The following is a 14,838-nucleotide window of genomic DNA, read 5'->3' as shown; positions in this document are numbered from 1 at the left end:
TTTAATGCCTATTATTTGCCAAGACTTTAAACAAAAGAATAGCAAGTCAGATGATTTGGCAATTATCAATATTTTAATCCGAGGGCTGTTGGTCTGGGGGTAGCAGAAAAAATGAGGGAGTGGAGAGCTGGTGATGGGGGAAGGCTTTGAGCACTGGTGTGTGGCTCAAGTGTATTGACAAGAGGCGAGATGACATTCTTCTTCATCGTCCTCATCTTCCCTCTCCAACCCTGTTTCCCTAACTCCTTGCGAAGGCAGCCTCTTAAACACAGGTGAACCCCATCATGTAGGGGTGCACTTCTGCTGGGGGAGGGGCTAATGTGTCTAGGTAAGCACCTGCTTTTCAGCCTCACTGTGTGTTGCTTGGCCACAGGACACTGCTGATTGGTGACACCTAAGCCACAGGACATGTGCTAATTGTGAGAAGACTTCTGCTCTTCTTCTGATATGGCCCTATGTGGCTGGTGCAGCCTCTTGCCTTTTGTTTCCACTCGACCTGATGGCAGATGTGATGTCTGTGACTCTCCTGAGAAGCCCAATGTGGGAGGAGAAGGGGTAGGGGTGGGAAAAGAAAGTGTCTATGTCCCAATGGCATCTTTGAGTCACTGACTCCACACTTGAAACCACCTGCCACTAGGCTTCTTGCTATATGGGGAAAATAAACTTTTAATTAAGTCTCTATATTGGGGTTTTCTATTACTTGCAGCCATTCCTACTATACCAGATTTGTAATTCCTTCTTTTAGCAGCCAAAGCATCTCCTTTCATCCGTCCTCTCAACTACAGTGACAAATTCCCAATTCTCGTAACACCTTTTTTGAAAACTGAGATTGACACTCCTCCTTGCCAACACAAGGCTTCTATTTAGTCTTTTAAAAAGGATAAAATCGGGCCCACCCAGGTGGCGCAGAAAGTTAAAGCACAGGCCTAAGAATGAGTTCAGCATGAGTTCAGTCTCCACCCGGAGGTGACCCACATGGCGTGGCAGACCTCTTCTGACCCGTCCACTGCTCCCCTCAGCAGTGTACATCATCAGGCGGTCTGTTCTGCTCCCCATTCTGTCTCTGGTGAATCTTCTTACCGTCCCTGCACCTCTGGCCTCTACCCCAGCTCTGTATGAATAAATAAATAAATCTTAAAAAAAAAAAAAGGACAAAATCTTAAAACTGTAAGTCCTGGTCCAATGAGTATTTCTTGCTTGTAATGGCCTGGTTAAATACAAAGCCAGGCATTGAATCTCTTTAAAAATATGCAAGTCAAACACTTGGTGGAAACAATGTGGGGTGGTAGAAGGAACACAGACTTTCAGAAGGTTCAGATTTTGGCCCTGGCATTGAGAAACTTACCTCTGTCTGAGTTACTCCAGTGGAAAAAAAATGGGAACAATAATAATAATAATATGGAATTGGGTTGCTGTGAGGGTTTATCCCATTAATTGTCATGAAAGCTCTGGCTACTAAAGAGTAATGGGCAGGGAGTGCTTTAGAATTCACAAAGATGGCCAGTTGCTGGCTGTTCAACCTTTAAAAAGTTTTACCTCATCCATAAAATGAGAAGAGTTCTATTGCCCTAAGTACTGTATCTAAAGCTCAGAACCTGTTGGAGCATGACACATGATGAGTGACTTGACTGGAATAACTCACTCACTTTCCGCCTCACAAATACCTGCTGACTGAAGGGGGCTGCTACTGGGACAGTACTGGAACAAGGTCATTTGGAGGACACCTTTCATCCCCTGTGCACTGATCAGGCCAACACAGGTGAGTAAGAAAAACACCCAGTGAGCCTTGAGTTGCAGTAAAAGCTACTCGACTATTTGTTGCAAGGCCTCGGCTGCACTAAAAGCGTTCTTCTTAAGAACTGTTTCTAGGGGATGCAGGAGCAAAGAGGGTCTCATTTGTAAGAACAAACAATAAAATGAGAGATATACTCTAGTGGAGTCTTGTCATCGCTACTTTAGCACTTATATCCTTTCTTTGAGAAGAAGTTGCTGGGCTATCAGAGTGTCCTGTCTCTTTTTACCATTATAACACCATATACTATACTATATATAATACAGTATAATGGGCATTCAACATATATTTATATGACATAAATGTATAAAATATAATTAATATAATATAAATATATAATAATGTTTATATAATATTATAACATCACATTTATATTATAATGTCTTAGTAAAATTAGAGGACAGAAGTCAAATTCATTCAGGTACACAGAACTGAAACTACCTAAATTCTTGTATTCTGGCCTTGCAATTAGCTGCCTATAGAATATAAGTCAGATCCAGAACCATAAAGAATTGTTGACCCAGTGGGCTGTGCACTTACAGAAAAATTATTGTGTAGAGGTAGAAGAGAGGTGGCTGTATCATCTTCCAGGATTTTATATGCAAAACAATAGTGAACCACAAAAATCAGTTCATTTGCAATTTCTTCCCTCTGTCCCAAAATTCCTTCTTTATATTTAGTTCCAAGAATGCCTTCTACCTGGCAAATGGCTATTCTGGTGTTTGATAAATAGTTGCAATGTAAGACAAATACTAATTTGTAGCAATGCAGAAGGAGCCTGAAAAATCCTGCTAACTACTTATCACCAGAAAATTCTCTTATTGGAAGGTTTATATTGCATTGTTTTTTTTACGATAGTCTTTTGATCACATTTATAAACTACAGCATATGTAGAAGAACATCATTATAGATTGACTTTGTTTTCCAGAAGCATTTAAATTCCTGCTCTGTGCTAACAGATGTTCTGTATTCAGGACCACCAAGTAGTCCTATAAATGTATTACTGAGAACACTGGAGATGCAAATATTTCGGGTGTATTTTTGCTCTGCCATCATGCAGCCTGCAGCCTGCAGCCAGTCATTAGAGACAGTTTCTAATGCGTAAGCAATGATTCTCTGATTTCTGGATATTTGTTCCCCAATTTTCTGAAAAGGTATGATGATCAGAAAGTGAGTGGAAAAGGATGTAGCCAAAGAAGCACTGACAAATTTCCAGTCAAGACCTCCAGGCATGCTCTGAATAACCAATATCTCCCAGAAAGATGAGTTGTTTAGAGCTTGAAGGAGAGAAACAAAGAACTTTGCTTCTTCCCTCTCTCCTCTCTGGCTTTTCTTTTTCCACTTCGACAGAGACCCTAACACCCCTTGCCTCCCAAAGGAGTGAATGTTACAGAAGACCTGTAGCTCCATCGGGGAGAACACTTGGAGGATGTTTCAGGACCCATTGTTCTTTAGGCTTATCAAATGACTAATAGAATCCACTCCATCCCTCCTTCTTTGCCTCCTTTGTATCCGCCCAGCTGTGGAGCCTGCCCAGATGGAAGACAGCATCTCCTTTCCTTTCCTTGCTGTAAACATTACTCATGTGTCATCTCTCCCTTCCACTTACTGCAAATATCTGACGGACACAAATTGCGACAAATGAGAGGAAGCTTCCTGGCTGTCTGCGAGCTGAAATTACAGGCACAGGATGGATCACAAAGGGTCAACCTAGTGAATTGCTACAAAATACATGAGTTGGCAAACAAGCAAGGACAGTGGTGACCCAGAAAACAATCCTGCCTTTTCCCTTAAGTCCAGTGCAAGCTGCTCAGGACTTAGACCCGCACCATCTCCTTCCCAGGTCCCAAAGTCAACTTAAAACACAGAAGCGAAGTGAGAATAGATGCAGTGTGATTCTGAAGGAAGCATCCTTCTCCTTCCTCTCTCTGCCTGTCCCCCTGAGGATGACATTTTTTTCTTGAAGAAATACTGATTTTTGAGTCTCACTTGCTGACTACTATTATATGATGAAAAAGTAAGAGCAAGACATTAGAATAGTTATCACACACTAGCTATGTCTCATAAGCCGGGAACTCATGGACACTTCTAAAATGCCTTAATTGATCCTAGTCACTGCCTTGTCATTTGTGGAGGTTCAGAGATGGTAACAGTTTATTACTCACACCAGGAAAAGCTGAACCACAAGCCCTGGTGGTATGATTTCAAAATTATACTCTTTGCTTCAGCTTCCCAAAGAAAATAATTCTTTCCTCATCAGTTCAGGAATTCAGCTTTTGAATCTACAGAACCAAAAGTGATCTGATGAGGGATCATGATTTATGGCGAGGAATTTTATTATGCTTACAGTTGGGTAAACCGCAAACCATAGAAAGGCTACTTAACTTACGAAATATTCCACTTATTTTTTCCTGTGTGAAGTTTATTGGTGAATGTGAATAAAATCCTCGTCAAAGAGAGAACTCTCATGAGAGAGGGTCAGTGTCTGGGTTCAATGCTGGTTTTATCCTACTGACCTAAGTAAGACCTTGGGCAGGGACTCGGCTGAGTGAATAAGAATAAGAATTTACAGAATGACTAGTACGTGGAGAGCTGCCCACAAAAATTGATGACCTTCTAGCTAAAATTTCTATTCTTTCTGTTGTACACCTTTCCTGTCCCCCCACCCCGAAAGGATGTCTGTGATGGTGGAAGATCACTGCAGTTGGATGAGTGGAAGCCTCAGAGGCTGGAGATGCCAACTTGTGGCTAAGCCCAGCAGCAGGAATAGGGCAGGCTGTGACTTGCCAACTGATCAGCTGGGCCTGGGAACTGAACACACAGTCTAGAATGTGTGTTAAGTGTACATGTGAATATGTGTGTGAATGCAAATACAGAATATGAAACGTATGTGAGAGGGTATGAGTGTGTACATGAGCTATCCGTGAAATACTGGGAAGCTTGTGGCTTTGGATAAAGCACACCAGCCTTAAAAGTGACTTCATGATTTATTCATTTAATCAGTATTCATGGAGTTTCATCATGGGCCACGCACAGTGATTCATACTAGGAAATGATAAAGGAAGTAGACGTAGTCTCTTCCCTGGAGGAACCATTAGTGTTCTCAAACACCACCATTCTGAACTTGATAACGTCCATTTAAAGTTCTCTCCCACAGATTCTCTAACAAAGCAGAGGACTAGACTATTCTAACAATAAAAATGTAATTTCTCTGCCTCTCAGGGAAAATGAGAAGTATTTGCTTTCCTACAAAAAACATAGTCCTGACCACAGTTTGGCTTCCAGACACACTCTGTGTAGTCTTTGCCCATCATACTTCAGGTATTTCTATACCTTAGAGAGCAAACCATCAAACTGGAGGTGCAAATAAACATGACAGCTTTTTTCAGCTAAAGTATACAGGAGCCACTTTTCATCTCAGAGCATAAAGAGGGGGAAAAAACAACTATTGCCTCATCCAATGTTTAGTTTCTTGGGGAAAAATTGATTTTCCATGTCTCTATGACTTTTGCTTGGAGGACTGGAAGCTAAGATAGAATTCATGCAGCAGTTGTGACTGAAGGCATGCAACTTTAATATAGCAGCAGAACACAAACTTCAAGTTCAACACTATTTGGCCCAAGGCTCTGGCAGAGAGCATGCCTTTTTCAGGATGTTTGAAACCATGACCTCTGTGTTGTTAGGCAGTTGCTAAGTATTTACAGCAGAGGATTAAAAATATGCTTTCCTTGGGCTAGACCTTTGTATAAATATTGGGTTTTACATTCTGGAGGTGGACTCTGAACAGAGCTCCTTTGTGCATGTATTGTCTTTTCTCTAGAGAATTCTAAGGTCCCCACCCTAGGCTCAGAGCTCTTTCCAAGAAGCTTTTGGGTCTACAGATCTAGTATGTGATTCTTCCTTGCCTGTCATTATCAGGGACCCGTGTTAAGATAAGCAAAACAGATTTGATTTTATAAACTTCAGTTCTCTACATAAGGTTTTTATATATCCCAGGAGAAACTCTCAATCCCATATATTTTCCAAAGTAAAATAGATAGAAATATATATTAGAAAAATATATCATAAGCTAAGAACGTGATTTTTAAAATACACAAATGCTTTAGAAGAAACTCAAGTGTCAATGCTAAGGCAGGAATGACTTCTTATGTATTTTTTCACATTTCTAATGATAAGAAATAAATAGTTGGATCAAGCATTCATTTTATTGTTTCAAGAAGGAACTTTTTATCTCTTATTTCAAAAATAGAACATACTCATTTCAGATAAGTCAGAAAATAAAAGAATTCAAAAGAAGAAAATAAAGACCTCAATCTCACCAGTGATATACTATTGAAAGATTTGATAATGAACCTTTGTTATTTATCTTTTGAGACTTTTATATATTTATTGGCAAATACCTATATCGCTATATAATATATATCAACAAAATTGGGAACATGCCATATACCTATTGCTGTCTTGAAATCTTCCCTTTTCACTTAATATGCTATACATATTTTCCTATCTGGCTAAATACATTTTTTTTAAAGATTTATTTATTTACTCATACAGAACTGGGGTACAGGCCAGAGATGCGGAGGGTGAGAGGATTCACCAGGGACAGAGTGGGGAGCAGAACAGGCAGATCAACGAAGTACACTGCTGAGGGGAGCAGCGGGCGGTCAGGAGAGGTCTGCCTCGCCATGTGGTCACCTCCGGGGCAGGCGGGGATCGAACTCATGTGGAAGTGGCTTAAGCTTCTTAGTGCAGTGCTTTAACCCGCTGTGCCACCAGGGAGGGCCTGGCTAAATACATTACAACCCCTTTTAGCAGTAATATAACACATACTATGGGACTAGCACTACTTGAATGCTTTACACATACTATGTTTTCACAAAACAACCCTGAAAAGATATATACTATTATTCAATTTTTTTATAAATGATAGAATTAAGGTAAGGGAGGTTAAGTCATCAGAAATCATAAAGCTGGGCCTCCCTGGTGGCCTAGGGGTTAAGTCCCAGATGGAATTCTGCTTGAGTTCCATCCCTCGCCAAGGAGTTAATCTATATATGGCACAGCACCCCTCTCCTGTCTCCCCTCAGCAGTGGATTTCAGTAAATCTGCCTGCTCTGCTCCCCACTATGTCTCTGGTGAATTCTCTCACTACCAGTAGTTCTGGCCAATACCCCAATTTTTCTACACAAAAATAAATAAATAAAATATTTTAAAAACATCATAAAGTTGTTGTGAATCAGAACTGGCATTCAAACCCAAAAGCCTGTGGCCAGACTAAACTGTATGTAGGGTAACAGACCACATCATAATTTATTTAACTATACTCCTATTTTAGAACACTTAGTTTATTTCCATCTTTTGCAAAAAGCCAGAATGAAATTCTTGTATTAAATATTTGAGTCCATTCTTAACTATACCCACTTCCAGGTGTGAAATTGCTTGCTCAACAAACTTTTTTTGTGTTTAGATGGTTTTAAAAACCATGTTATCAAATTATCCCTCTGAGTGTTCATCCAGTTTCTATTCTTGCTGAAGGTGGTGTAAACAATACTTGCCTGTATATCTTACTCCAAATAGTGTCATTGTATTTATTTTGTAATCTGATAGGCAAATAACGGAATCTCATTTTTAATTTTGCATTTTAAAATTACTATGGTGCAGGGCTAAGTTTTTTTCAAAAGCTTCTCAGTGATTGTTTCCTGGTTAAGGTGTAAGTTCTCACTGGTATTGTTTATAAATCAGTTAGAAGAGGTCTAGCCCATCAATGCTACTTGAGTTTGTTAAACAAATTAACTTCTTCCTCCAAACGCTGATGACTATCTGTGGATTAACCTGGTCTCTTCTAGGTGTTTGCTCACATCTATCTTACTGATGGGAAGATTGTAAAGAAATAAAAAAGGAATCAGAAAAAAAAGTAACTATAATAAAGTAAATATTAAAACCCTTAGGCAAGTATAGATAGGAGACACTCTGTAGGGGAGGAGGAGGGAGAAGAACCAGGTCAGGGGTGGAAAGAGCACAAGGGACTGCAGTGATGGTGCATGGGGGAGCTGGTGGTAGGACTTTCACGGGGAAATCATACATTGTACAAATATGAAGGATTATATAATGAATATATTAAAAAATAAAAAAGAAAGCCCCAGGGGTCAAATTCTAGAAAGTCATCTGGAAAATCCAGGTAAATTTTGTTGGAGTGGAAGTGAAATGGATTACTAGTTTTAGTAGATTATTCACATCTGGTTCACAAAATCTCCATAGAATTAAAATCATCAATTATGGACAGGTACAAGTATGTAATAGCTTGTGGTAAATATTTAATGGGCATAAGAGAAGAATATATTCCTCTCTTATATGAGAGGGGATATATAAAAGATCAATGCATAATAAACTTTCTTACACATTTGTGAACACAATTGAACTTGTTATTTTGATTATTCAGATACCCTACCTTCTTGATTAGTATTTGTCTATTCAAACTGGAATATTTGCAAACAAATAAAAGGTTTGTTTTGATTGTGTTCTAATGTTATGTATTTCTGGGAGTTTTCGTTTATGTAAACTGTGACTTTCTCTTTTGTTTTATCTTCTCTGTGCATTAATTATACCTTTTAACATTAGATTATAAACTTCTGTCTTTCACTTAGTTATTTTTACCTTGAACTCCACTTCATCTGAAATTATTAGTTCTCTGTTCTCTTCCTGTCTCTCTTTGCCACAACTTTGCTTATCTTTTATTTTAAGACTACATTTGTCTTTTTCAATCTAGTGGCTTTCCCCCTTATCATAGGGGATTTAGCTTACCCACATTTATTTTATTAGTTGAGACAGTCAACTTTATCTCATCTATTTTGCTATATTTCTATTTCTTATAATCTCTTTTTCTTCTTAAAAGGCTTTTATTTTTGGTAGAGAGAAAAGGCAAGGAAATAGATTTTCCCATAGAGCATCCAGAAGACAACTCGGTCCTGACCTACAGAACTTACAAATAAAAAAAAGCTCCATGTCCAAAGTTATAGAAGTTTTGGTAGTAGTAGCTACTACTCACTCCCCTCGTTAGCAAGGGCCACACTGTTTCTGATAAGACTGTGCATCTCCTGCCGGTCCTTAGAAGTTGGAGGAGCTTTTGATTGAAAGCAAAATCCCACAAAAAATGAAAAGAATGTGGAAACCATTGAAACTTGTAGACACATTTCAAAGTTGAATTAAATATCAAGAGTTGACTATTTAGCTCTTCCCATACACATGGGGGTGTTTGTCACCTGACCTCCTGATATGGCAGAAATTCTATGCGATGGATCTGACCCCACAGCCTCATGACTAACTCACCAACCACACTTGCTTCCCTATCAGGCCGTGGTCTGATTGAATTTCAATGACTTCTCAAAAATTAGGACAGTAGATTTTCAGACTCTTCAGAGCAGGTGCCTATTGTTCATTTCAGAAGGCAAAGCTGATAGTGTTTAGACAAGAAAGTGTTCCTTTCCTACTTCAATCAGTTCATTAGCCTAAAGTTACCCTGAGATCTCCCTTTACTTGAACTTTTGCTTTATATAAGAAAAGCTCCTTTTATTTTTTGCCAAAGATGTGTGATCATTAGGATAGTAGGATATATTAATCACAATATCTGAATTCTAATTCTGACTTCTGCTCTCTACAACACTGCTGCAGAGCTTAGCACAATTTCTTTAAATACAAAGAACACGTATGGAGAGACCTTCACACTCCCACTAGCCTGACATCTGCAAGGTGGCGAGGAGGGGGAGGCTCACATGTTGCTAGTGGAAGTTAAAATGGCAAAGCCACTTGGGAAGCTTGGCATTTTATAGCAAAGTTAAATATACACCTACACTGCATGAAGAATTTGTCCACATGGGACTTAGATGAAACGTTCATAGTAGCCTTATTTATAATAGCTCCAGTGTAGAAATTGCCCAAGAACTATTGACAGTAATATGGGTAAATAAATTCTATATAATCATACAATGCAATACTGCTTAATAACAAAAGGTATAAGCCAGTGATATATGGAAACCACAGATTTAAAAACCTTAGGCTGAACAAAAGAAGTCAGACATAGAAAAGTATTATCATTTTATATATTGTCATATAAAGCTCAGAAACAGGCGGAACCAACCCATGAGAATAGAAGTCAAGAATCTTTTAAAAATTTATTTATGCATATAAGAGCTGGGACATGGTGGACTTTGGAAGTGGAGAAATAGACTGGAAGATGTTGTGAAGAAATTCTCTGAGATAAGGATATGTTTTATGGTTTGTTCTGTTGGTTGAAACATTAAGTTCTTCAATTTAATTCTTAAAATAAAAAAATATGTGCATGTGAAAGTTTATTTAGCTTAAAATTAAGATTTGTGTATTTTAGCTGATAATTTTTTTTAAGATAGAATTTTCTCCAAAGATTAAAAACTCCTCTTTATAGTTAATCTCTGTTTACTAAGATCCCATGTTGTATATAAAAAAAGCTTTTTTTTCCCCAGATGGTCTTATTTTTCAATTGTATCTCTAAATTTAAGGAGATACCCACAACACCCTCAAGATTTCACTTGATTTTCCTTAGGATTTGTTATTGGGAGCTGTTGCTGCCTGGGAAGAAGATGGTTCTCTCTCAAGCTCTTACCCTGGTCACACTGCTGCTTTTCTTCTAGTGAAGACACCCAGCAGCACCTGCTATCTAGTCAAATGGCAGCTGGTAATTCTGGTGTGTGTGCACTTTCACTGTGACATGATTTTAATTTTTATGACTTGTTGGATTGATGACAGTGCTTTAGAAGGAAGTGTGTCCCTATCTGAAAAGTGACTATTCCTTGGAAGAAACAGGAATGTTTGGAGTCATGGTGTAAGAAATAAGATGGCACACCATTTCTGCCAGGATCCTCATTTACCTTTTGAATTTCCCACAAATACTTTAAGGCTTATAGTTCACATCCACGCTACCTGATCAACTCATGATGTCATAGCTTTGCAGGAAGATCCTGTGCACAGATGTGTTCAGTTCTTTTACTCTGATTGTTTGAAGGGCAAGCAGCCATTTTATACTGATGATAAAATCACGTATTCCTTCTCTGACAGTCCTAATGCTTAATTTATTAAGCCTGAATATAAAGACATTAAATTACTCTTAAAATAACTCTCCCTCTCATTGCATGGCTTCACTCCCGTAAGAACAAACTACAACACAATCTTATTCTAATAAATGATCCTCTTTGTTGGTAAAAGAAAAACTCTTGGATATCTTAAATAGCTAAAACACATTTAGATCTCTATTCCTCTACCCACTTATCAAAAGGATGTTTAGGATTCAGTTATTTACAGGTGTGTTTCCATCCAAAATAAAATTTATAGGTATTATCAATATTGCTCAGAACAATGGATTTAAGTCATGTCTGCTTTCTTTTCACCCTTTCTAACCTGCATTATCATCAATCCATCTCCAAGCAAGTGAACTGCAGCTCCAGCCTAGGGAAATGGGAATGGTTTCCATGACAACAGATTTTTGCTCTGCTAGTTAGAATCTAAGATTTGACTCCCATAATCATGGGAATCGGTTGATTTTGTAAACGTCTAAATGTGCAATCATTTCCAAAGAAAGCCTCTTATAAGCTTGCATGAGTCAGGTTATGTGAGGTGACTGCTGAATCTGCCACCAACATCACAAACAGTACAATGTCAGGGACGTGCCTGTTTCGGGCTGCTGCTCACTCCCCCCTCTCGCCCAGTGTGGGCTGCACAGCCTGGCCTTCTTGTGAATGCCAACGTTTTAATCTGAGGTGGAGGGAATGCATTTTAGAGCACCTCATAGCAAACGATACGTGTTCATCCCCAATGCCTCTCCTTATTTTCAGAAACTATTAGTTCCTTGGAGATGGGACTCTCAGAGCCATTCTTCAGGCACTCGGTATGGTGTCAATTTAATTGCTTATCAATTTAATTGCTTATCTATTTCTCTAAAATTAGGTCCTGCTATTGCACAAGAATATTCTTCCTCTTTATCATCATTCCCCTCTTTAGTAATATGTCTTATTTTATTAATTAAAAAATATAGAAACATTTCTTGGTATTTTGTTTTATAACCTGGAATGATAATGTGTTTCAAAGAAATTTTATGAACACATTTTCTGAATAACATTTATTCAAATAACAAATCAGAATGGTTGTCATTCTGGAAGTGGATTCCATTCCTGAATCCATTAAACCACGTCTCTTTCTGAGCAGCTGGACTAGAATTACCACTGGGTCTGAAGTTGTACTGGAGGGAGAGGTATTGCCCTCAACCGAGATCTTAGGAAGGAAAGCACATGCAGAGCTGATAAGCACCAACGATAATAATAAGCTTCAAAGCAAAATTGCAGCTTTTATAAGGATGTAAATATTCAGGACTGTGATGAGGAGCCTCTGTATAGTACAAACATGATCACTGCATCAACTTCCTCTCACCCCAGTATATTGATGCATTATGTTATGAGCTGATTTTCAAAAACGTCGGTATTTGGGCTGACATGGCCTCTGCCCAGAAGGTGGACTGAGGCCAAATCTGGTAAAGTCTGCTGTCTGTCATGTCCACTTTCCTCAGGGCATCAGGCTGCCCTGATGCCAACGCACTGCCTCCTTCCCCCTCTCAAAGCGAGGAAGGACCTGACATCAGTCACAGTGACTGGCCTGACACCCTCTACCCTTTCACTGAAATTTCTTCTTATTAAATTTTAACCTAAGCTAAATAATTCCATTTTACATCCTTTACTTCTAGTTGTCAAGTGAAAGATTTTGTAGTTAAGAGAATTTTCAATAATGCTGAGAAAAATGGGAATGACTCGGGTGAGGAAAAAGGATTTTAAAATTATACCAGTTTTGCTTTGTTGGCCAGAAAAGTAAATGCTTCTCTCTCCTCCCACTCCTTCCATTGCTTCCTCCTTAAGGGAGGACTAGGCCAGTGGAGGCCAGCAGACCACTGGAGGCCCAGCCTACTGACAGGTGGGAGGCAAACAACTGGGGTCCCTTCATTGTGAGCTTTACCCAGGAGACAAACCTCACCTGCTCTGGAACCAACCCAACCCAGTCCACCTGGCAGCAGTTTTCTTCTAGACCCATCTTTTCATTTTTTTCCACTTGTTTTCCCTCCATTTATGGAGATGTCCATGTTGTTTTGTCAGCTATACTGCAATTATGGCATCTTATATTGATTTTTTAAAAAAGATTTTATTTACTTATGCATACAGAACTTGAACTGGGGTACAGGCCAGAGTTGCAGGGGGGCAGTGAGAGGATTCACCAGAAACAGAGCAGGGAGCAGAACAGGTAGATCGAGAAAGTACACTGCTGAGGGGAGCAGTGGGCGAGCCAGGAGAAGTCTGCTGCGCCATGTGGGTCACCTCCCGGCAGGCCTCTTACTCGCACTGAAGTGGTCATGGCTTGGCTTAGCTTCGCAGTGTGGACTCCAACCCGCTGCGCCACCAGGGAGGACCCCAGACCCATCTTTACCCTTCTCTGGGTGAACCAGAGCTGGCCTTCTTTTCTTGCTTTCTGTCTTCTCTGATTATATGTCTATATACTAGATATGTATAGCCCTAACATAAAGCACCGTCTAAGTTCATAGTTAAGAATAGTAGTGATGTAGTGATATTATGAACATTAGTGTCTAAATTTATTTATGAGATCCTGAAATGCATGTTATAACCTTCTATACTGTCTCTACCTTCGAATTTCTAAGAATGTTGTTATTAGAATGAATCATGAATATCTTATACAGAGCTTCAACTTCTGCTCATTTCCTGTTCTATATTTAAAATAACAGAACTCAAGTATGCTAATGGGTAACTAAAGTATGGTGAGAAGTAATGGGTGATTAAAGCATGGTGAGAAGAGAGGTGTTAGAGAAGGAAAAAAACCAGAATATGTAGAATATGTGATATTCTGGGTAGAATATAGTTGACTAGAAGTTGGTAGGAATGCAGGCAATGTGGGAAGAATGTAGAGAAGAGAAAGGTAAATATATATAAAACACAGAGAACACCAGAAAGAAAAAGAAAAATACCTGATGGTTTCACTCATAGCAGGAAGGAGTGTAAGGGGCAAAAAAAAAAAAAAAAAAAAAAAGAGAGAGAGAGACAAACAAATGTAACAGAGTAAAAATGAAAACAATGAACAACTAAAGACAGACATTTTATGGAGGTGAAAAGGGGAATGGGATCAGAACTGAGTGGGAACAGCGCATTGGACTGTGCTGATAGCACACAGGTAAATTGGTGGTGGGAAGCCCAAGGGGAGTACAAATGAGATGAAAAAAATGCACAGAATGAAGAATGATGTAATATATATATATATATATATATATATATATATATAAGTGCAAAAAATACAGAGAACAAATTAGAATAAAATATTAGACCATCTGGGATAGAATGTAAATGCTTGTTGGCTGCATAAATACTCTTGATCAGTTTTACCTATGGTCCATTTATTGCCCCCCAAATAGATAATAATGTCCTAGCTAAGGCTAACCCTGAGGAGCTAGAGGGGAGCGAAGTCACAGAGGTTTTATTGAAAATTGTAAAGGACACCATATATTAGGGTTTATAACTTAGAGCTCCTTTACGTGATCTATAGCATATGTAAACAAGTAATAGAATGAGGCAGTTCAGTGATTATACATGACTGCTTTCCTATTATTTGGTTTTAGAATGAAACTGAGAAGAGGTGGCAGTTTTGCAATATGTTAATGTAGGTGGGAATACATCCCCCAGAATTTCCTTTCCTGTATGTCCAATTAGGATAAGCACAAGAGAGATTATTGTGGGAGATTTGGAGAGTGAAGGAAATTAGCTGTCATTTCGTAACTCACACAAATTGTTATATTTCTACTGGTTTAACTAGTTGGCATAAGGCAGCAGCTAACTCACCAAGTACTCCAACTTCTCACTGACCTTCCTTCAGCATCTCCAATTCCTGAACTACGTGTGTGTGTGTGTGTGTGTGTTTGGTTCTATAATAAAGGTTTTACAGGATACCTGCATCATGTCACACCAAGTTCAGAA

General features: G+C 38.9%; 1 protein-coding gene across 6 annotated transcripts in view; it reads right to left on the bottom strand.

The window, feature by feature from the left end:
* Positions 1-14,838, bottom strand: part of TRIM9 (tripartite motif containing 9) — a 100,066-nt gene that overhangs the window by 44,506 nt on the left and 40,722 nt on the right. The window lies entirely within an intron of this gene.

This window comes from Condylura cristata, unplaced genomic scaffold, assembly GCF_000260355.1.
Source record: "Condylura cristata isolate star-nosed mole 26May11 unplaced genomic scaffold, ConCri1.0 scaffold00013, whole genome shotgun sequence".
Lineage (NCBI taxonomy): Eukaryota > Metazoa > Chordata > Mammalia > Eulipotyphla > Talpidae > Condylura > Condylura cristata.
Note: the sequence above shows the minus strand (reverse complement) of the source record. Positions and strands in the feature narration are given on the sequence as shown.